This window comes from Perca flavescens, chromosome 23 (genome assembly GCF_004354835.1).
Source record: "Perca flavescens isolate YP-PL-M2 chromosome 23, PFLA_1.0, whole genome shotgun sequence".
Classification (NCBI taxonomy): Eukaryota; Metazoa; Chordata; class Actinopteri; order Perciformes; family Percidae; genus Perca; species Perca flavescens.
The window spans coordinates 20,746,708-20,768,201 of record NC_041353.1 but is presented as its reverse complement, the minus strand read 5'-3'; the positions used below and the strand labels follow the sequence as shown (position 1 = coordinate 20,768,201).

General features: G+C 43.7%; 4 non-coding genes across 4 annotated transcripts; all 4 read right to left on the bottom strand.

Annotated features, from left to right (window-relative positions):
• Window positions 1-13,411: 13,411 nt before the first annotated feature.
• trnal-caa (transfer RNA leucine (anticodon CAA)) lies at window positions 13,412-13,522 on the bottom strand. Its single transcript has 2 exons — window positions 13,485-13,522; window positions 13,412-13,457 (listed from the first exon to the last, which is right to left on the bottom strand). It is a non-coding gene; the product is annotated as a tRNA-Leu (tRNA).
• A 122-nt stretch (window positions 13,523-13,644) lies between these two features.
• On the bottom strand, window positions 13,645-13,755 carry trnal-caa (transfer RNA leucine (anticodon CAA)). Its single transcript has 2 exons — window positions 13,718-13,755; window positions 13,645-13,690 (listed from the first exon to the last, which is right to left on the bottom strand). It is a non-coding gene; the product is annotated as a tRNA-Leu (tRNA).
• A 2,611-nt stretch (window positions 13,756-16,366) lies between these two features.
• On the bottom strand, window positions 16,367-16,477 carry trnal-caa (transfer RNA leucine (anticodon CAA)). Its single transcript has 2 exons — window positions 16,440-16,477; window positions 16,367-16,412 (listed from the first exon to the last, which is right to left on the bottom strand). It is a non-coding gene; the product is annotated as a tRNA-Leu (tRNA).
• Window positions 16,478-16,942: 465 nt separating this feature from the next.
• On the bottom strand, window positions 16,943-17,053 carry trnal-caa (transfer RNA leucine (anticodon CAA)). The gene is made up of 2 exons: window positions 17,016-17,053; window positions 16,943-16,988 (listed from the first exon to the last, which is right to left on the bottom strand). It is a non-coding gene; the product is annotated as a tRNA-Leu (tRNA).
• Between the last annotated feature and the right edge of the window lie 4,441 nt (window positions 17,054-21,494).

The following is a 21,494-nucleotide window of genomic DNA, read 5'->3' as shown; positions in this document are numbered from 1 at the left end:
GCAAATGTTTGCTAGCAAGTCAACCACTCTTAGATAAGGCCAACAGCCCTATTTGATCTACCACTTCATCTAGAGCCACTGTGGCCTTGACTGCTCACTCCCCAAAAGAGATTTGACACATTTTTGTATCTCCTTTTAAAGCATTGTCATTTTCACCACAGACTGCAAAATGTTAAGAGTTGATATTGCCAAAACTCTGTTTAGATGGAATAATGTTATATAATATCCTTCTCCATTTTCCTGCAGAAGTGTCTTTGAGCATGACATTGACATTGGCATTGACATTCCCCTCTGGCTGCAGGAGGGCAGTAGACACTAAAGGGACAAATATGATGAATGTAACCAGTGAAGGTAAATAACCTTTGTTGGTCACATGGGGAGAAAGCTGATGATGGCTATTTTGGGGTTTCAAAGAGAGAGGTCTGCTTGTTGGGTTTTGTTAGAGAGTTATATTGCAAGGTTTGCGTGCCTCCACATATCATTTATTTTTATATAGTAGGCTAAGGGTTATTTTTAGATAACAGATGGTGAACTCTAATGGTTATGTTATAGCAGATTAGATGCTAAAAGATAGAAAGGTGTTATGTGTACAGTAGGTATTTGAGACTGGAAGTATGGAACTAATTCACAGATGGTTTGGATTTTACAGTAGGCTATAGTTTTAAGTTGAGTATCAAGTTTAGGATGGTCACTGAGATGTTAGATACATGATACAAGTTAGGCTACTTCTGAGGCTCTCCTCCAGCTGCACTGACATCTAAAGAAAATGGAAAAAATAAAACAGTCAAGACACATTATCATCTGGAAAAGGAGGCCAAACTAACCCCAGGATCAGGATTAGGAGAAGATCTACAATAGTTTATATGCTTTTTTTTTATTAGTCTCTCATTTACAGGAGCAGCAGGTAGCTGTTTTCAGCAAAAAAGTGACGATAAATTGACTGTATGCTACATGCCCCAGCAACAGACAGACAGTTAGCAACTAGCTAGTGAACACAAAAGAGCATTTAGCTGCTAAAAAAAAAGATAGTGGGTGGAGAGGAAAGCACCGCTAAAAGGAGAGTAAATTAGCTCATTGCTTTGACTTTATGGCTCACGCATTTACTGTTTTTTTTGGTCTTGTTTCCAGCAGCAACAAGATAATTAATTGACTGTTTGCCACAAGCGGGGCACCAAACATTAAACTTACAGACTTTTTAGCTATTGAAGAAGGTTACATCTGGCTAATGTTAGCTAAAGACTGGTGTTAGCTGAAGAAGATCTAGCTAACGTTAGCTAGTAAAGACTGATGTACTTCAGCTAACTAGCTGAAGAAGATGTAGCTAATGACCCAGCTATTTTCTCAGGAGTTGTTGGAGGCCAGACAGGGCTAAAGAGAGAAGGAATATTGGACTTTGGTGGCTAGTAACAATATTTGAAATGAATGCTAATGATGCTCTGTTTGCGAATAGGATTGTTGTGTTTAGCTAGTTTTGCCAAGTAGCCAAAATAGAATGAACTATTGTGAGTTTAAAATGATTAAATGACATCAAACAAATACAAAGTCCTTCCATTTATCATTTGGATTAATGAGGATAACCCAAGCTGTGCAGTAACTGACAAACTGCACGTGCAGCCCTGTTTTCCCCAAAGCTATTTGGGACATGTGTGCGTCGTGGCGGTGGTCCCTCCAACCCAGCCGACCGTTTGGCCTGTTTGGGTTTGTTTGGGCTGGACCCCGACAGCAGGGGACAAGCCGGGGGCTCCTTTCATGAATGTGCATGTGAATGTCAACAGCAGTCCTGAGCCACCCAAAAAAACCCGCCCCCAGACCCATTAGCGAGCAGGGGCCAGAAAAATAGACGCCGGAAAAACACATTGCATAAGACCTTATGCAACACGCCACAGAAATTAATAGCTGAATCAGATAAGCGGAAGAATCGGGAAATTATGGAGAGGCCTTGAACTATTGTGTTGTCGTCCTGGCATGAGGGGCACACAGGAGTTCTCAGAGGATTCACAAACAGGAACGATATGACTGCTTGTCACGGCTATAGTCACTGAGAGGGACAGTTTCAAAAAGCTGCAACAAGTGTTACATTTTTGTATTTTTTTGTTTATTTCAAGTGTACAATTCAACATAAAAAGACAACAGCAGTTGTTGAAAGCATATCCAACAAAATAGAAAAAAAGGATGAAAAAAGAGAACATAATTCATTTCATTAGCAATTTCCTTGATTTACATGCGCGAAAAGGAGTAGGAAGAAGTATAAACTTATTTAAGCCTACCCCTTAATAATTAAATCATTTACCAACCCTTAATATAAGTATAGAGTTTGACAGACTTGGCACTTACCACACCAATAGTTACCTAATTGCAGTTAAATACAGTACAGAGTTGACATAGTTTCTTGAAAGGCAAACACAATGTTTTTTTAACTCCCTCTAAAGTCTAAACTGTCACTTTTTTAGGTTAAGGGGTTAAGATAACACAACAGCAACATTTACATCTTTCACATCTGCAATCTTTGTGTACATTTACAATCTGATTCTGGAAATAAAGTAAAGAAGAAAGTGAAGTGACTCAGACAAAACATATTAAACATGTATATGAAATGAACAATAAATACTTCTACAGAAACAAATATATACAAAATAGCTGTTTAACATAAGAAAACAGAGGCTGAATATAAAACAAAGGAACCATTAAGAAATATATTTTTCCTGCAATTCTCTAAACTGTCACTTTTGTTTCTCCACACCTATTTGAGCTGTATCTGGGGCAAAATATGTCATAATCTGTGTAAAATATTTGCAAACATTCTTTAACCTGAGTAGAGATAAGAAGGGACCTGTCAGTTTCCTCCTCCTGTTTTTTTTTTTACTGTGTAAAAGGGCAAAACCCTTTTTGCAGTGAGATCGGTTGCAGTGCTGTGCTGATAACGAAGCTGCAGGTTCATTTCCATGTGATGCAGCACATACATGCTCATGTGCAATAAGTTGCAATATTACTTTTGACTCCTTATGTCAACTCCTGGAAGTAAGGCTGCTGCCGGGGCAAACAAAAAAAGGGAATGTCAACACAAGGATTTCAATTAAAAGCTATAGAAAGTCCCTTCTTTTTTTCTCTTTCTTTCTTTTTTTCTTTATATATATATATATATATATATATATATATATATATATAAGTCCTTATTTTCCTTCCTTTTATTTGACAATCACAGTCAAAGAGTTTGGACAGGGCAGATTGGTAAGGAACATAGAAGTGAAACAGGGTATAAGGGACATACAGTAATGAGCTGACAAACTGCGGACACACTTTCTAGTAAATAAAAGTTTGGAACTTCAAGCAACTTGATGTGATATGAATCTCAGCTCATTCCCTAAATTAGGCAGAGTATTTACTGGAAGAGCAAGATGGTATGTTTGTAAAATGGTGACTCTGCTTGTTTTGAGTCAGAATCAGTTTGAAACATTTCAGAGCAAAGTTACTGACATGAAACAGACACAAGAAGCAACGGTTTCTTTCTTTTTTAGATTCAACTTTATTGTCATTTAGCAGAGTACAGGTACATTGCCAATGAAACGCAGTTGACATCCAACCAGAAGTGCAAAAGAAGTATTAAATACCAAAGCGCAGGTTGAGTGCAGTATTCTGTGCAGTTATCTAGACGATAGAGATTAATTATGTACATTATTGTGTATAGTGAGATAAATAGAGGTTTTCCAGATTACATGTCTACATTGACATGAGATAATATAGAGGGTTTATGTACAGAGAGTATAAATAGACATTATATATATATATATATATATATAGAGAGATATAACCCTAGTATAGATACTAGGGTTTAAAAATACTTCTGTAGAAGTTGAAGTATCAACTCAAGCTTTTTACTCAAGTCAAAGTGTAGGACTAACCTGACTCCGCCAGATGGATTGCTTCGCATTTGCTCGGCATATCCATCTGGGAACTTTTCGTTTGAGAACTTTTGGGAAGGGGCGAAAATACTGCTTAGCTGATTGGATAAACCATCTGTCTATCACCACCTATGTTGGTGATAGACGGGCCAAATCAACCAATCAGATCAACGAAGCGTATGAAAATACAACCACAAGCCCGCCCCTGCTGCTGCAGGCAAAGCATAGCTCATTAGCTCAGCAAGCAAGCAACATGTCGGTAAAGGATAGTTGCCATTTGTGTAACGAGAATTTCTGAATAAAAGGCAACATTTCAGGTTCCCCCGTCCATATTCCAAAAGAAGGATCCAAGAGAAAAAAGCATTAGCGAGCGGCTAACAGAATTAGAGCTACCGCTGTCTTAAAATACTGGTTAGCTGATTGGATAAACCATCTGTCTGTCTATCACCACCTATGTTGGTGATAGACGCTTCTCGTTGCGTCACACTTAAACCCGCCTCAAAACCAACGCCAATTGGTCGGTCGTTTGGCGAACGGCTCCAAAGTTTCTCTATCTCAAGATGCCAGACTGATCTGTGAGTAGAAAACTGGAGCTCGCGAGATCAGGATGGTCTCACAAGTACTGATTTCAAAACTACTTAAAGTATAAAAGTCAAAGTAATGTAAGGGGAAAAAAAATGCCATTAAGGACAAAAGCTAAGGCCTCCCCACAGGGGCCTATAGCGCACTACCCCCACCTCCACAAAAAAACATTTTTCTAAATGCCATAATGACTATAACGTTAGATTAAAATGTTAATGTTGAAAGATTTGGGATGCACCTGTTTCAGTCGCATTCATGCCCATTGAAAATGTACATATTTTAGTACAATGCAAATACATAACCATATATGTGTAGTACTGAGCATTAACATGTTTCATGGAGTGGATGATATGATGACTAGTTGCCTATAAGTATAGTAATGAGGCAAAAAGTCAAACTTAAGAGGCATGTTACCAATAGGCTTTATTGGAATGCAAATGTCCATGCAAGCTTAGCTGCAGGAATCTGTGAGGACAACGGATTTAAGATATTTCGGTTGGGAAATTTCGCTCCAGTTCTCTTGAGTCTCTGCCACGGACATCTTGGTACTAGGCTACATACGTCTGCTATTTGCTTGCTGGAGCGTGATGTGATTTGTGTCACGTGTAGGTGTGATGGATCGCGTACAAACCAATAGGGTGTCGGGATGGTATATGTTTATACTTCTCATCCAACCACAATCAAATTCACTCTATCCGGATGGCGCGATATATCTGGATAGGTTTTTGGTTTTTTTGGTGATTTTTTTTTAACTATGACAAGGCGGAATGAAAACAAGCCGAACTGAAATAGGAGTAACGAGATAACGATTTTTAAAATGTAAGGAGTAGAAAGTACAGATAAATGCGTGAAAATGTGAGGAGTAGAAGTAAAAACTCTGCTGTAAAATTATTACTCCAGTAAAGTATAGATACCCAAAATTTCTATTTAAGTAAGGTTGACACCTCTGGATATATATATATATGCATATTGCACAGGTTTATGGGCGGGTTACGGAATAAAATAAACAAATATATTGTGCAGTTTTGGGCATTAGCAGTGTAAGGGCATTGATGAAAGAGTGCAGGAGTAAATGCAAGCTTGTAATGAAGGTCAGACTCTCAGCTGACCCGCTGACCCACTTGGAGGAAAGTTTGAGCCGATGGGTTTGATGCTCGTCGTAACTCCGGCTACTCTTCTATTAGTCTTGCATAGAACTTTCTCCACAGCGTCTGTCTGAGCGTTGAAGTATGGCCTGGCTACACTGGCGTATCATTCTGGGATGGGGTGGTTCCTATTTCTTTAAACCAATCACAATCGTCCCCGATGCAGTTGAGGATTCGGCGCCTTGCTCAAGGGCACATCGGGGGGAGTGCCCAGGAGGCAAACTGGCTCCTCTCCAGCTACCGTGACGCGCTCCATACTATGGGGGACTTGAACTGGTGGTGGCATCACATTTCTCTCAAAATGCACATTTTTGCCAATTTGGGGGCATACTCAGTCAACGCCGTTTTGGGTGGCTGGAGTCTTTAGCCAGAACTGTGTCTGGACTGAGAAACATAACGATTGTACCTGTGTGAGGCGTGGTGTTATCGGAAAGGAGTATTTAATGCTCGACAAACCCACCGTGGTTAGATAAAAGTTGAAAGAAAGGCAGCTTATTTTGCTTTGCAATTGTACACTTGGAAATAAAGCTACCCTATCACAGTCCAACAGACTAACATACAGTAGAAGCTCTGATTAGCCAATAACATTATTTATGCACAGCACAGTTTCTTCTAGATCACCGTTAAGGAGTCAGCAATGCATGCTGGGAAATCTGTGACTCTTTTTGACTCCATGTCCACTCTTTATGAATTGACTTTTGTTGTTGCGACATGTCGGTTCTTATTGAAAGGCTTCAACCTTTCCAGTTCAGTTATTAGTGTTGGAGACGTGAGGCTATTCTTAGACGTATAGTCTTTGCTCTCGTGGTCAAAATAACACCCATCTGGATAAACATCCACTTGTAAGAGGTTAAGGGGTCTGTGCTCTCTCTCTCTTCAACAGATGAGGTGTTTTTTTTTATTACTCCAGATGTTGGATTTAACCAAAACACTTACATGTACACTGGATGTGAGCGTTCACCCTCCAGGGCCGTTTGTCCATCAGACTTTCAACCACAGCACAAACACAGATGGGCTTGTTATCAGTGGTGGAATGCAACTAAGTACATTTACTAAAGTACTGTACTTTAGTACAAATGTTGAGTCTCTTATTTGCCACTATAATGCCACTTTCTACTTCTACTCCGCTACATTTCAGAGAGAAATATTGTGCTTTTTACTCCACTACGATAATCTGACAATTTTAGTTACTAGTTATTTTAAAGGTTAACATGTTGGCACACAAAAACACATGTAGTTTATAAGTTGAGTTGTAAATTAAAACTAACCCAACAATATAACGGCCTACAAGTCCAGCTGAAATGATTAGACCATTAAACACAGAATTCGTTTTTTTACACTTTCTTTGACGCTTTTAATGCTTTTTTTGGAGACATTTAGCGCTTTTATTTGTTTCCAGTTTCTAAACTGTGAGGATTTTTCTGCACTGAGTGCTTTTATTTCCAATACTTTAAGTACATTTCCTTGATGATACTTACATACTTTTACTTAAGTATCATTTTCAATGCTGGGCTTTTACTTTTACTTTTTACAGTGTTTACTCACATAAAAGGATCTGAATGCTTCTTCCAACGCAGTTTGTTATCGAGGAAACAGCGGGGGATTGCACCACGCATTTCTCTCTGACCATGAGCAAGGCACTGCCACGCTGAGAGCTTCAATTTCCAATTTTCAGAATTTTAGAAAGTCTGTGTTTGTTCAAACAAGAGCAAACATTTGCTCTGCACATTTGTGTCATTTCTCATCCGGTTACATAACGAGAGCTTTTGTTCGACTGGTTTGCTCAATGGGAGTTTCCCCGCAGTAACAGGTAGCCTGTGTTCCAGTCTGGAGTTTATGTAAGCTCCATTTGTCACCGTTATGCTCGAGTCCAAACCATCAAGTTCAACAGTGTTTGAACAGAGCGGACCGGACGGCTGATGTGGGTTCAGACCAAATTTAATCTGGGGACACACCAGCAGCTACTGGGCAGTTATGTTTTTGTTTTTGGGCTTTGTTGGCTTATATTCGATAGGACAGCCGAAGACAGGTAAGGGGGGAGAAAGTTGGCAACGACAAAGGGCAGCAAAGGGCCATGGGTCGGAATCAAACCCTGGGCCACTGCGGTAAGGACTGAGTCTCAGTACATGTGGCACACGCTCTACCCAGGGTTTCTACAGGTTTCCCCGAGTCAAATTTAAAGTGCTCATATTATGCTTGTTGGCATTTCTTCTTTCCTTTATCGTGTTTATATATATCTTTTTTGTGCATGTTATAGGTTTACAAAGTGAAAAAGCCCAAAGTCCACCCCAAAGGGACTTACCATCTCCAATAGAAAACACTGTTCACAAACTGCTCCAAACAGCTCTATTGTAGTCTAGCCTTTGCGTGACGAAAGTGCATCACTTTGTAACACACGCTATAATGCTCGCCTAGCTGCTAGCGTGGCACACCCTCATACTCTCCTTCCTCATACTCTGCTTCTGACTGGCTAGCAGTCCTTACCTAGGGGCTGCGCACAAAGATGGAACAGAAGTGAGATGCCTCACTCTGTAGCTAAAACAGAGAGTTCAACACATAGGGTGAAAAGAGGAGCTGCAGCAATGTTGCAGTACAACAAAAATATGGTGTTTTTTGAAAATGAAACCATGTAAACCTTTTCTGATATAACCTCTAAATACAAGTATGAACCTGAAAATTAGCATAATATGAGCACTTTAAGACTTTTTCAGGCCATTATGAAGGGAATTTAAGACCTATATGACGGCATCAAAAATAATACAGCAATATGAGTAGGAAGACGTATAAACGTATTTAATCCTACCCCTTAAAGTGCACATATTATGAAAAAAACACTTTTTCTGGGATTTGGGGTGTTCTTTTGTGTCTCTGGTGCTTCCACACACATACAAACTTTGAAAAAAATCCATCCATGCTGTTTTGAGTGAGATATGGTTTCTGAATGTGTCCTGCCTTCAGTCTCCTAGTGAGCTGTTCAAAATCGGCTCGGACTGTGTCGTCACAGTCTGAAATGAGCTGGCTAACCACAACCGTTAGCATGCTACGTCGTTCTCAATAGCAATAATCTACAAAAAGAACTACTTACATGTGCGCCCTCATTTAGAAGTATCCCAGCTGATCCTGCCTTGTAACTGACCAAAGTTGGAGAAACTGGCTTTCTTTTACTGTCTCTAGAGTTAGCTAGCTGACATGCTCTACATCTGAGCTACTGGGCATGTGCGAGTGCAATCAAAGATAGTACAGAAGAAGAAGAAGAAAAGAGGTCTCACTCTGTAGCTAAAACAGAAACCAGGTGAAAGGAGGATCTGCAGCAGTGAGAGAGAGCTGTGCAGTACAACAAAAATATGGTGTTTTTTGAAAATTAAACCATGTAAACCTATTCTGGTACAACCTTAAAACACAGTTATGAACCTGAAAATGAGCATAATATGGGCACTTTAATAATGAAATCATCATTTACCAACACTTAATATAAGTATGTTGTATGTATGTAGTTTGACAGACGTGGCACTTACCACACCCATAGTTACCTAATTACAGTTAAATACAGTACATAGTTTCTTGAAAGGCAAACACAATGTTCTTTTAACTCCCTCTAAAGTCTAAAGTGTCACTTTTTCCAGGTAAAGGGGTTAAGAGAACACAACAGCAACATTTACTTTCACATCTGCAATTGTTTGTGTACATTGGTTACAATCTTCAGAATTGGATACAAGTCATGTAAACAGCATACCATCCGTTTGGATATTCTGCTTAAGGCCTTGTAGAATGTACAAACCAACAGTTTGCAGGGCTGCGGTAGAGATGCATTCCCAAAAGAAAAGAAGGAGAAACACAGAATTTTAAACATTATGAAAAGACTTGGATATCAACAGGTTTTTGCATATGTGCAAACATCGCAAAACTGACATTTTCAAGAAGGTGGCTGAAGGAATTTAAAACGGCATTAAACCGCTTAGTCGGAATTAGGGATGCAACGGTATGAATATGTAACCTCAAATAAATAGTTTCAAAAATTGTAAACATTTATTTTATATTACAAAAATATAGGCAATTATATTATATTATTATAATATAATTATTTATATTACAATTATATTATATTACAAAAATATAGGCAACTTTTAACATCAAAGGAACAAGGGTTCCGCATGTAAACAGCTTATTTGTCAGGAACATTTCCAGTAGTGCAGGTTTAAATGATATAAATCCAAACATTCAAGCTAATACAGAACAATATGTAAACAAATCAAAGAAACACCACTAATTATAGACTTGTTTTCTTCATCATCAAAATTATGTAAAACTGTACACATGAACACTTTAAAGTAAACCTTAAATAAGACAAAAGTGAAGCCGGGAAGGATTAAACGCACACCGTGGTAATCCACCGTGATAAAGATGATATTTTAAATGAAAACGGTAATTGTTATCGTCAACATTTTTATCGTGGTTTACCATTACACCGGTAATCGTTACATCCCTAGTCGGCATATTGTCTTTTTTCGGAAAATAAGGGCAAAAAAAAAACAGAATATTGTGTGCACGTTGACATGCCATATGATCGTTAACGTTATTAGATACACATGGGATTTTGCTGCCCCTTAATTAACACCAGGACACATCTAAGTCAACCGGCAATAGGCTTTTTTTTTCCTCCACATTAGACATTTTGACGTGACATAGTAGGAAAAGCACACGTGTAAAAAAAAAAAAAAAATGAAACCAATGATGGCTGGATTCCATTTAGCTGCCTTGATTTCAGGGTCCAGAGGTACCGTGCATGCTGGCTCACTGCCACTCTCACAGAGCATCCGTTAGTGATATTGGTAACACCTGCGCTGTTCCTTCTACGGCAAGTCAACATTTCTGCTGTTAGTTAGCTCTGCAATGCCAAAAAAACAAAAACTTCTCACTGAGAAATACTTTTTCATGTTTAAATCAATTCCTTTGGTATTTGGCTATAAAAGTTCAACCACAGATGTATTTTATTAACTGGATCCAAAAATGGTGCCTAATTCAGTTCAATGGCATTACTCGCCTGGCGCATACTGCAAAAAAATGTTTACTGCAGCGATACGTGACCCACTGAATATGCGCAGTAGTGTTTATTCAGATATTCACTCGCATTCGTACATGTCGTACATCATTCCATTTTTTTTTTTTTTTTTTTTTATCTGATATTTCGGTCCACTACTATCAAATTCATTGAATGGGTCACTAAAGCCATGAACTTCCTTGCCAGCCTTTAGGTCACAGTTAAAGATGTTTCTCATTTCATCTTAAACCTTATGGCAGGATATTTCTGTTGGTTTAATCATTGACTAACTCTACGGTTTGTTTTTCTGTTTGCCTTGTCTTTTTGCTTGCTTTATTTTTTTGATATGTGTTGTATATTTTGCATGTGTTATATGTTTCGCGGTTTGCTTGTTATTTGTAGAGTAATTCTCAATTTTCTTTTTTGGATTTTTATATTTGTATTAGGGGAGGGCTCTGAATAAACCTTATAGGCTTTCCATTCCTGCACTTAAATTATTATTTTTTGGGGTTTTCAATCTATTGTATTTACTTTAAATCTTCGTTCGTGCAAAAAAAGTAAACTAAACTTAGGAGAGAGGGTTGCATTGTGAGGTTCCACCACGTCATCACTAGCTTTAAGTTTCTCACCTCTCACCACAAGTGAATGGCATTTTCTATTTCGGCTAACTGGGTCACTCGGCTTTGTGAGCCACGATTCGCACGCTTTGGACGTGCAGTCCAGTATCTGAGCCTGCAAATAATCCTCAGTCTCAGGTACAGTATGTAGCTGCAGGATCAGCCGCTATTGTGGAATTAGTATAACTGTAATTAGTGAAAGATAGATAGATAGATAGATAGATAGATAGATAGATAGATAGATAGATACATGCTTCTTCTGGTGAACTTAAATGCTCTCGAGTCTCTTTCTTCCCTGGAACTAAACCTGACGTCCCACAGTATTTAATAATTATCAGCTGAAGGACTCCTGCTCTCATGTGAGATGATTTACTGAGTTTTTTTGTACTTTGATTTAGAACATGAGACAACTCACGTCACAAATTCTAGCAGCGCCAGCGCAGTGAGAATTTCCCCCCCTGACACAGGCATGGGTGTATTGTAAAGACTCATCAAAGGGTGATAATGGGGCATTCTGGCGCTGCAACTCAGTGGCAGCTTTTTATCTTTCTATGTTCAGGCATATTCTTTTGTCTCTCCCATGAGTGTTAGGACCCTGGCTCGAGAAGAGCTACCGGAAGGATGAAATGTAGATGGATAAACTATGTTCTAAGCTTATTAAGTAATTGAAAGAGAACAAAGAGTGACCAAAGTGGTGTTGAGAGACTACGCTCCGGCAGTCTGCTGGGTGAGAGAGTGAGTGCGAGGGAGGAAGGGCCTTTTGTAGATGGACCAGGTGCCACTGATTGGACAAGAGGAGTTGGTTAATTAGGAGCTTCCTGAAACAAGGAATGGCAGCCATGTACACACAGAACCTGAGGATTGTCTTTGCATCCCTGCATGCTTTTTAAGTGCACTTACACTTTGGTGAACACTTCTTAAAATGTTAAGGTATAAGGTAAAAAGAAAATAAAGGCATTCTACCGTTGTATGGATGACCGAGTGGTCTAAGGTGCCAGACTCAAGGTTTGACTCCTTCCTGAGTTAAGGGACTTCTGGTCTCCAAATGGAGGCGTAGGTTCAAATCCCACTCCTGAAACAGTTTTACTGCGTCTCATTTTTCTGAGTACCTGTACTCTGTATAAATGACGACAATGAAGTGGAATCTGATACAGCAAGAACATTTTGCTCCAGCGCAGCTGCTTGAATGTAATTTATCCTTAACCATCTCAATGTCAACTGTTGAAACATTGAAAGATACATAATCATACCACTGACAGCTCACTAAACCCGCCCCAAACAGCAATCGTCCAATCATAGCTTAGAAACCGTAACTAGTACTCCATTGGAGTAATAGGACGGACTGCTATGAATTTCCTTTACCTTCTATATATATATACAGTATAAAGCATGCACGGATGCAAAGACAGTGATCATCTGTGTGGTTCTAAAGATGGCTGGATGATATTTCCTGATTGTTAGGACCAGTTTAGTAAAATTTGCACTGAGGCTAAAGCTACATTTAACAGTGGGAAAACCACATGCAGTAAAGCTGTGTCAGGAGCAGGATTTGAACCCACGCCTCCATTTGGAGACCAGAAGTCCCTTAACTCAGGAAGGAGTCTAACCTTGAGTCTGGCGCCTTAGACCGCTCGGCCATCCTGACTACTGGTGTAAGAATACGGACTGCTATGAATTTCTTTTACCTTCTATGTCAATATTTAAGAAATATTTACCAAAGTTTCAGTGCACATAAAGCATGCACGGATGCAAAGACAGTGATCATCTGTGTGGTTCTAAAGATGGCTGGCTGATATTTCCTGATTGTTAGGACCAGTTTAGTAAAATTTGCACTGAGGCTAAAGCTACATAGAACAGTGGGACAACAAAAAGCAGTAAAGCTGTGTGAGGAGTTGGATTTGAACCCACACCTCCATTTGGAGACCAGAAGTCCCTTAACTCAGGAAGAGAATCTAACCTTGAGTCTGGCGCCTTAGACCACTCGGCCATCCTGACTACTGGTGTAAGAATACGGACTGCTATGAATTTCTTTTACCTTCTACCTTAATATTTTAAGAAGTACCGTGTATAACATTTGCACTGAGGATAACGCTACATTTAACAGTGGGAAAACCACATGCAGTAAAGCTGTGTCAGGAGCGGGATTTGAACCCACACCTCCATCTGGAGACCAGAAGTCCCTTAACTAAGGAAGGAATCTAACCTTGAGTCTGGCGCCTTAGACCACTCGGCCATCCTGACCACTGATGCAACAGGATAGACTGCTCTGAATTTTTACCTTCTATGTTAATATTTAAGAAATATTTAACAAAGTTTCAGTGCACATAAAGCATGCAGTGGGAAAACCACAAGCAGTAAAGCTGTGTCAGGAGTGGGATTTGAACCCACGCCTCCATTTGGAGACCAGAAGTCCCTTAACTCAGGAAGGAGTCTAACCTTGAGTCTGGCACCTTAGACCGCTCGGCCATCCTGACTACTGGTGTAAGAATACGGACTGCTATGAATTTCTTTTACCTTCTACCTTAATATTTTAAGAAGTACCGTGTATAACATTTGCACTGAGGATAACGCTACATTTAACAGTACATCTGTGTGGTTCTAAAGATGGCTGGATGATATTTCCTGATTGTTAGGACCAGTTTAGTAAAATGTGCACTGAGGCTAAAGCTACATAGAACAGTGGGACAACAAAAAGCAGTAAAGCTGTGTGAGGAGTTGGATTTGAACCCACACCTCCATCTGGAGACCAGAAGTCCCTTAACTAAGGAAGGAATCTAACCTTGAGTCTGGCGCCTTAGACCACTCGGCCATCCTGACCACTGATGCAACAGGATAGACTGCTCTGAATTTTTACCTTCTATGTTAATATTTAAGAAATATTTAACAAAGTTTCAGTGCACATAAAGCATGCAGTGGGAAAACCACAAGCAGTAAAGCTGTGTCAGGAGCGGGATTTGAACCCGCCTCCATTTGGAGACCAGAAGTCCCTTAACTCAGGAAGGAGTCTAACCTTGAGTCTGGCGCCTTAGACCGCTCGGCCATCCTGACTACTGGTGTAAGAGGATGGACTGCTATGATTTTATTTTACATTCTACCTTAATATTTTAAGAAGTACCGTGTATAACATTTGCACTGAGGATAACGCTACATTTAACAGTGAGAAAACCACATGCAGTAAAGCTGTGTCAGGAGCGGGATTTGAACCCACGCCTCCATTTGGAGACCAGAAGTCACTTAACTCAGGAAGGAGTCTAACCTTGAGTCTGGCGCCTTAGACGGCTCGGCCATCCTGACTACTGGTGTAAGAATACGGACTGCTATGAATTTCTTTTACCTTCTATGTCAATATTCGACTGAAACGAGTCTGACTTACTACCGAGAACCCGGACACAGCTCTCGCTTTGGTTGTACAGAGATTGGATGGCCCTGAGAAGAGACCCCCTCACCCCATACTCCCGCAGCACCTCCCACAGTATCTCCCGGGGGACCCGGTCATACGCCTTCTCCAAATCCACAAAACACATGTAGACCGGTTGGGCATACTCCCAGGCTCCCTCCAGGATCCTTGCGAGAGTGAAGAGCTGGTCCGTTGTTCCAAGACCACAGCTCCTCGCCGCAGCTTCAGCAATGGAAACTTTGAACATTGTCCACTCGGGTTCAATGCCCCAGCCTCCACAGGGATGCACGAAAAGCTCCGCCGGAGGTGTGAGTTGAAAGTCTGTTGGACAGGGGCCTCCTCCAGACGTTCCCCAATTTACCCGCACTACACGTTTGGGCTTACCAGGTCTGTCCAGAGTCTTCCCCACCCTCTGACCCAACTCACCACCAGATGGTGATCGGTTGACAGCTCTGCCCCTCTCTTCACCCGAGTGTCCAAAACACACGGCCTCAGATCAGATGAAACGATTATGAAATCGATCATTGACCTTGGCCTAGGGTGCTCTGGTACCAGGTACACTTATGAGCATCCCTATGTTCGAACATGGTGTTCAATTATAGACAATCCATGACTAGCACAGAAGTCCAACAACAAACAACCACTCTGGTTTAGATCAGGGAGGCCGTTCCTCCCAATCACGCCTCTCAGGTGTCTCCATCATTGCCCACGTGTGCGTTGAAGTCCCCAGCAGAACAATGGAGTCCCCCACTGGAGCCCCATGCAGGACTCCAGTCAAGGTCTCCAAGAAGGCCGAATACTCCGAACTCCTGTTTGGTGCATATGCACAAACAACAGTCAGAGTTTTCCCCACCACAACCCGCAGGCGTAGGGAGGCGACCCTCTCGTCCCCCGGGGTAAACTCCAACACAGCGGCGCCAGCCGGGGCTTGTGAGTATCCCCACACCCGCCCGGCGCCTCACACCCTGGGCAACTCCGAGAAGAAAAGAGTCCAACCCCTATCCAGGAGTATGGTTCCAGAACCAAGACTGTGCGTAGAGGTAAGCCCCACCAGATCTAACCGGTAGCGCCCCACCTCCCGCACCAGTTCCGGCTCCTTCCCCCACAGAGAGGTGACGTTCCACGTCCCCAGAGCCAGGGTCTGCCGCCCGGGTCTGGTCCGTCGAGGCCCCTGACCTTCACTGCCACCCATGTGGCATTGCACCCGACCCCAACGGTTCCTCCCACAGGTGGTGGGCCCATGGGATGGAGAGGGAGTTGCCACGTAGCTTGTTCGGGCTGTGCCCGGCCGGGCTCCGTGGCAAACCCGCCACCAGGCGCAGGTGCTCGCCGACGACGAGCCCGCCGTCTGGGCCTGGCTCCAGACGGGGGCCCCGGGCTTCCTCCGGGCAGGGTCACTCCATCTCTGCTTAGCTTTTTCATTGGGGTTTTTGAACCATTCTTTGTCTGGCCCCTCACCTGAGACCACTTTGCCTTGGGAGACCCTACCAGGAGCACAAAGCTCCAGACAACACAGCCCTCAGGTTCACAGAGACACACAAACATCTCCACCACGATAAGGTGATGGTTCACGGAGAAGATGAATTATTTTACATTCTACCTTAATATTTTAAGAAGTACCGTGTATAACATTTGCACTGAGGATAACGCTACATTTAACAGTGGGAAAACCACATGCAGTAAAGCTGTGTCAGGAGCGGGATTTGAACCCACGCCTCCATTTGGAGACCAGAAGTCCCTTAACTCAGGAAGGAGTCTAACCTTGAGTCTGGCGCCTTAGACCGCTCGGCCATCCTGACTACTGGTGTAAGAATACGGACTGCTATGAATTTCTTTTACCTTCTACCTTAATATTTTAAGAAGTACCGTGTATAACATTTGCACTGAGGATAACGCTACATTTAACAGTACATCTGTGTGGTTCTAAAGATGGCTGGATGATATTTCCTGATTGTTAGGACCAGTTTAGTAAAATGTGCACTGAGGCTAAAGCTACATAGAACAGTGGGACAACAAAAAGCAGTAAAGCTGTGTGAGGAGTTGGATTTGAACCCACACCTCCATCTGGAGACCAGAAGTCCCTTAACTAAGGAAGGAATCTAACCTTGAGTCTGGCGCCTTAGACCACTCGGCCATCCTGACCACTGATGCAACAGGATAGACTGCTCTGAATTTTTACCTTCTATGTTAATATTTAAGAAATATTTAACAAAGTTTCAGTGCACATAAAGCATGCAGTGGGAAAACCACAAGCAGTAAAGCTGTGTCAGGAGCGGGATTTGAACTCACGCCTCCATTTGGAGACCAGAAGTCCCTTAACTCAGGAAGGAGTCTAACCTTGAGTCTGGCGCCTTAGACCGCTCGGCCATCCTGACTACTGGTGTAAGAATACGGACTGCTATGAATTTCTTTTACCTTCTACCTTAATATTTTAAGAAGTACCGTGTATAACATTTGCACTGAGGATAACGCTACATTTAACAGTACATCTGTGTGGTTCTAAAGATGGCTGGATGATATTTCCTGATTGTTAGGACCAGTTTAGTAAAATGTGCACTGAGGCTAAAGCTACATAGAACAGTGGGACAACAAAAAAGCAGTAAAGCTGTGTGAGGAGTTGGATTTGAACCCACACCTCCATCTGGAGACCAGAAGTCCCTTAACTAAGGAAGGAATCTAACCTTGAGTCTGGCGCCTTAGACCACTCGGCCATCCTGACCACTGATGCAACAGGATAGACTGCTCTGAATTTTTACCTTCTATGTTAATATTTAAGAAATATTTAACAAAGTTTCAGTGCACATAAAGCATGCAGTGGGAAAACCACAAGCAGTAAAGCTGTGTCAGGAGCGGATTTGAACCCACGCCTCCATTTGGAGACCAGAAGTCCCTTAACTCAGGAAGGAGTCTAACCTTGAGTCTGGCGCCTTAGACCGCTCGGCCATCCTGACTACTGGTGTAAGAGGATGGACTGCTATGATTTTATTTTACATTCTACCTTAATATTTTAAGAAGTACCGTGTATAACATTTGCACTGAGGATAACGCTACATTTAACAGTGAGAAAACCACATGCAGTAAAGCTGTGTCAGGAGCGGGATTTGAACCCACGCCTCCATTTGGAGACCAGAAGTCACTTAACTCAGGAAGGAGTCTAACCTTGAGTCTGGCGCCTTAGACGGCTCGGCCATCCTGACTACTGGTGTAAGAATAAAGGACTGCTATGAATTTCTTTTACCTTCTATGTCAATATTCGACTGAAACGAGTCCGACTTACTACCGAGAACCCGGACACAGCTCTCGCTTTGGTTGTACAGAGATTGGATGGCCCTGAGAAGAGACCCCTCACCCCATACTCCCAGCAGCACCTCCCACAGTATCTCCCGGGGGACCCGGTCATACGCCTTCTCCAAATCCACAAAACACATGTAGACCGGTTGGGCATACTCCCAGGCTCCCTCCAGGATCCTTGCGAGAGAAAGAGCTGGTCCGTTGTTCCAAGACCACAGCTCCTCGCCGCAGCTTCAGCAATGGAAACTTTGAACATTGTCCACTCGGGTTCAATGCCCCCAGCCTCCACAGGGATGCACGAAAAGCTCCGCCGGAGGTGTGAGTTGAAAGTCTGTTGGACAGGGGCCTCCTCCAGACGTTCCCAATTTACCCGCACTACACGTTTGGGCTTACCAGGTCTGTCCAGAGTCTTCCCCCCACCCTCTGACCCAACTCACCACCAGATGGTGATCGGTTGACAGCTCTGCCCCTCTCTTCACCCGAGTGTCCAAAACACACGGCCTCAGATCAGATGAAACGATTATGAAATCGATCATTGACCTTCGGCCTAGGGTGCTCTGGTACCAGGTACACTTATGAGCATCCCTATGTTCGAACATGGTGTTCAAGTATAGACAATCCATGACTAGCACAGAAGTCCAACAACAAACAACCACTCTGGTTTAGATCAGGGAGGCCGTTCCTCCCAATCACGCCTCTCAGGTGTCTCCATCATTGCCCACGTGTGCGTTGAAGTCCCCAGCAGAACAATGGAGTCCCCCACTGGCGCCCCATGCAGGACTCCAGTCAAGGTCTCCAAGAAGGCCGAATACTCCGAACTCCTGTTTGGTGCATATGCACAAACAACAGTCAGAGTTTTCCCCACCACAACCCGCAGGCGTGGGGGAGGCGACCCTCTCGTCCACGGGGTAAACTCCAACACAGCGGCGCTCAGCCGGGGCTTGTGAGTATCCCCACACCCGCCCGGCGCCTCACACCCTGGGCAACTCCGGAGAAGAAAAGAGTCCAACCCCTATCCAGGAGTATGGTTCCAGAACCAAGACTGTGCGTGAGGTAAGCCCCACCAGATCTAACCGGTGGCGCTCCACCTCCCGCACCAGTTCCGGCTCCTTCCCCACAGAGAGGTGACGTTCCACGTCCCCAGAGCCAGCGTCTGCCGCCCGGGTCTGGTCCGTCGAGGCCCCTGACCTTCACTGCCACCCATGTGGCATTGCACCCGACCCCAACGGTTCCTCCCACAGGTGGTGGGCCCATGGGATGGAGAGGAGTTGCCACGTAGCTTGTTCGGGCTGTGCCCGGCCGGGCTCCGTGGCAAACCCGGCCACCAGGCGCAGGTGCTCGCCGACGAGCCCGCCGTCTGGGCCTGGCTCCAGACGGGGGCCCCGGGCTTCCTCCGGGCAGGGTCACTCCATCTCTGCTTAGCTTTTTCATTGGGGTTTTTGAACCATTCTTTGTCTGGCCCCTCACCTGAGACCACTTTGCCTTGGGAGACCCTACCAGGAGCACAAAGCTCCAGACAACACAGCCCTCTGAGGATGCACTGAGGATAACGCTACATTTAACAGTACATCTGTGTGGTTCTAAAGATGGCTGGATGATATTTCCTGATTGTTAGGACCAGTTTAGTAAAATGTGCACTGAGGCTAAAGCTACATAGAACAGTGGGACAACAAAAAGCAGTAAAGCTGTGTGAGGAGTTGGATTTGAACCCACACCTCCATCTGGAGACCAGAAGTCCCTTAACTAAGGAAGGAATCTAACCTTGAGTCTGGCCCACACCTCCATCTGGAGACCAGAAGTCCCTTAACTAAGGAAGGAATCCGCTTAGACCACTCGGCCATCCTGACCACTGATGCAACAGGATAGACTGCTCTGAATTTTTACCTTCTATGTTAATATTTAAGAAATATTTAACAAAGTTTCAGTGCACATAAAGCATGCAGTGGGAAAACCACAAGCAGTAAAGCTGTGTCAGGAGCGGATTTGAACCCACGCCTCCATTTGGAGACCAGAAGTCCCTTAACTCAGGAAGGAGTCTAACCTTGAGTCTGGCGCCTTAGACCGCTCGGCCATCCTGACTACTGGTGTAAGAGGATGGACTGCTATGATTTTATTTTACATTCTACCTTAATATTTTAAGAAGTACCGTGTATAACATTTGCACTGAGGATAACGCTACATTTAACAGTGAGAAAACCACATGCAGTAAAGCTGTGTCAGGAGCGGGATTTGAACCCACGCCTCCATTTGGAGACCAGAAGTCACTTAACTCAGGAAGGAGTCTAACCTTGAGTCTGGCGCCTTAGACGGCTCGGCCATCCTGACTACTGGTGTAAGAATAAAGGACTGCTATGAATTTCTTTTACCTTCTATGTCAATATTCGACTGAAACGAGTCCGACTTACTACCGAGAACCCGGACACAGCTCTCGCTTTGGTTGTACAGAGATTGGATGGCCCTGAGAAGAGACCCCCTCACCCCATACTCCCGCAGCACCTCCCACAGTATCTCCCGGGGGACCCGGTCATACGCCTTCTCCAAATCCACAAAACACATGTAGACCGGTTGGGCATACTCCCAGGCTCCCTCCAGGATCCTTGCGAGAGTGAAGAGCTGGTCCGTTGTTCCAAGACCACAGCTCCTCGCCGCAGCTTCAGCAATGGAAACTTTGAACATTGTCCACTCGGGTTCAATGCCCCCAGCCTCCACAGGGATGCACGAAAAGCTCCGCCGGAGGTGTGAGTTGAAAGTCTGTTGGACAGGGGCCTCCTCCAGACGTTCCCAATTTACCCGCACTACACGTTTGGGCTTACCAGGTCTGTCCAGAGTCTTCCCCCACCCTCTGACCCAACTCACCACCAGATGGTGATCGGTTGACAGCTCTGCCCCTCTCTTCACCCGAGTGTCCAAAACACACGGCCTCAGATCAGATGAAACGATTATGAAATCGATCATTGACCTTGGCCTAGGGTGCTCTGGTACCAGGTACACTTATGAGCATCCCTATGTTCGAACATGGTGTTCGTTATAGACAATCCATGACTAGCACAGAAGTCCAACAACAAACAACCACTCTGGTTTAGATCAGGGAGGCCGTTCCTCCCAATCACGCCTCTCAGGTGTCTCCATCATTGCCCACGTGTGCGTTGAAGTCCCCCAGCAGAACAATGGAGTCCCCCACTGGAGCCCCATGCAGGACTCCAGTCAAGGTCTCCAAGAAGGCCGAATACTCCGAACTCCTGTTTGGTGCATATGCACAAACAACAGTCAGAGTTTTCCCCACCACAACCCGCAGGCGTAGGGAGGCGACCCTCTCGTCCCACGGGGTAAACTCCAACACAGCGGCGCTCAGCCGGGGCTTGTGAGTATCCCCACACCCGCCCGGCGCCTCACACCCTGGGCAACTCCGGAGAAGAAAAGAGTCCAACCCCTATCCAGGAGTATGGTTCCAGAACCAAGACTGTGCGTAGAGGTAAGCCCCACCAGATCTAACCGGTAGCGCTCCACCTCCCGCACCAGTTCCGG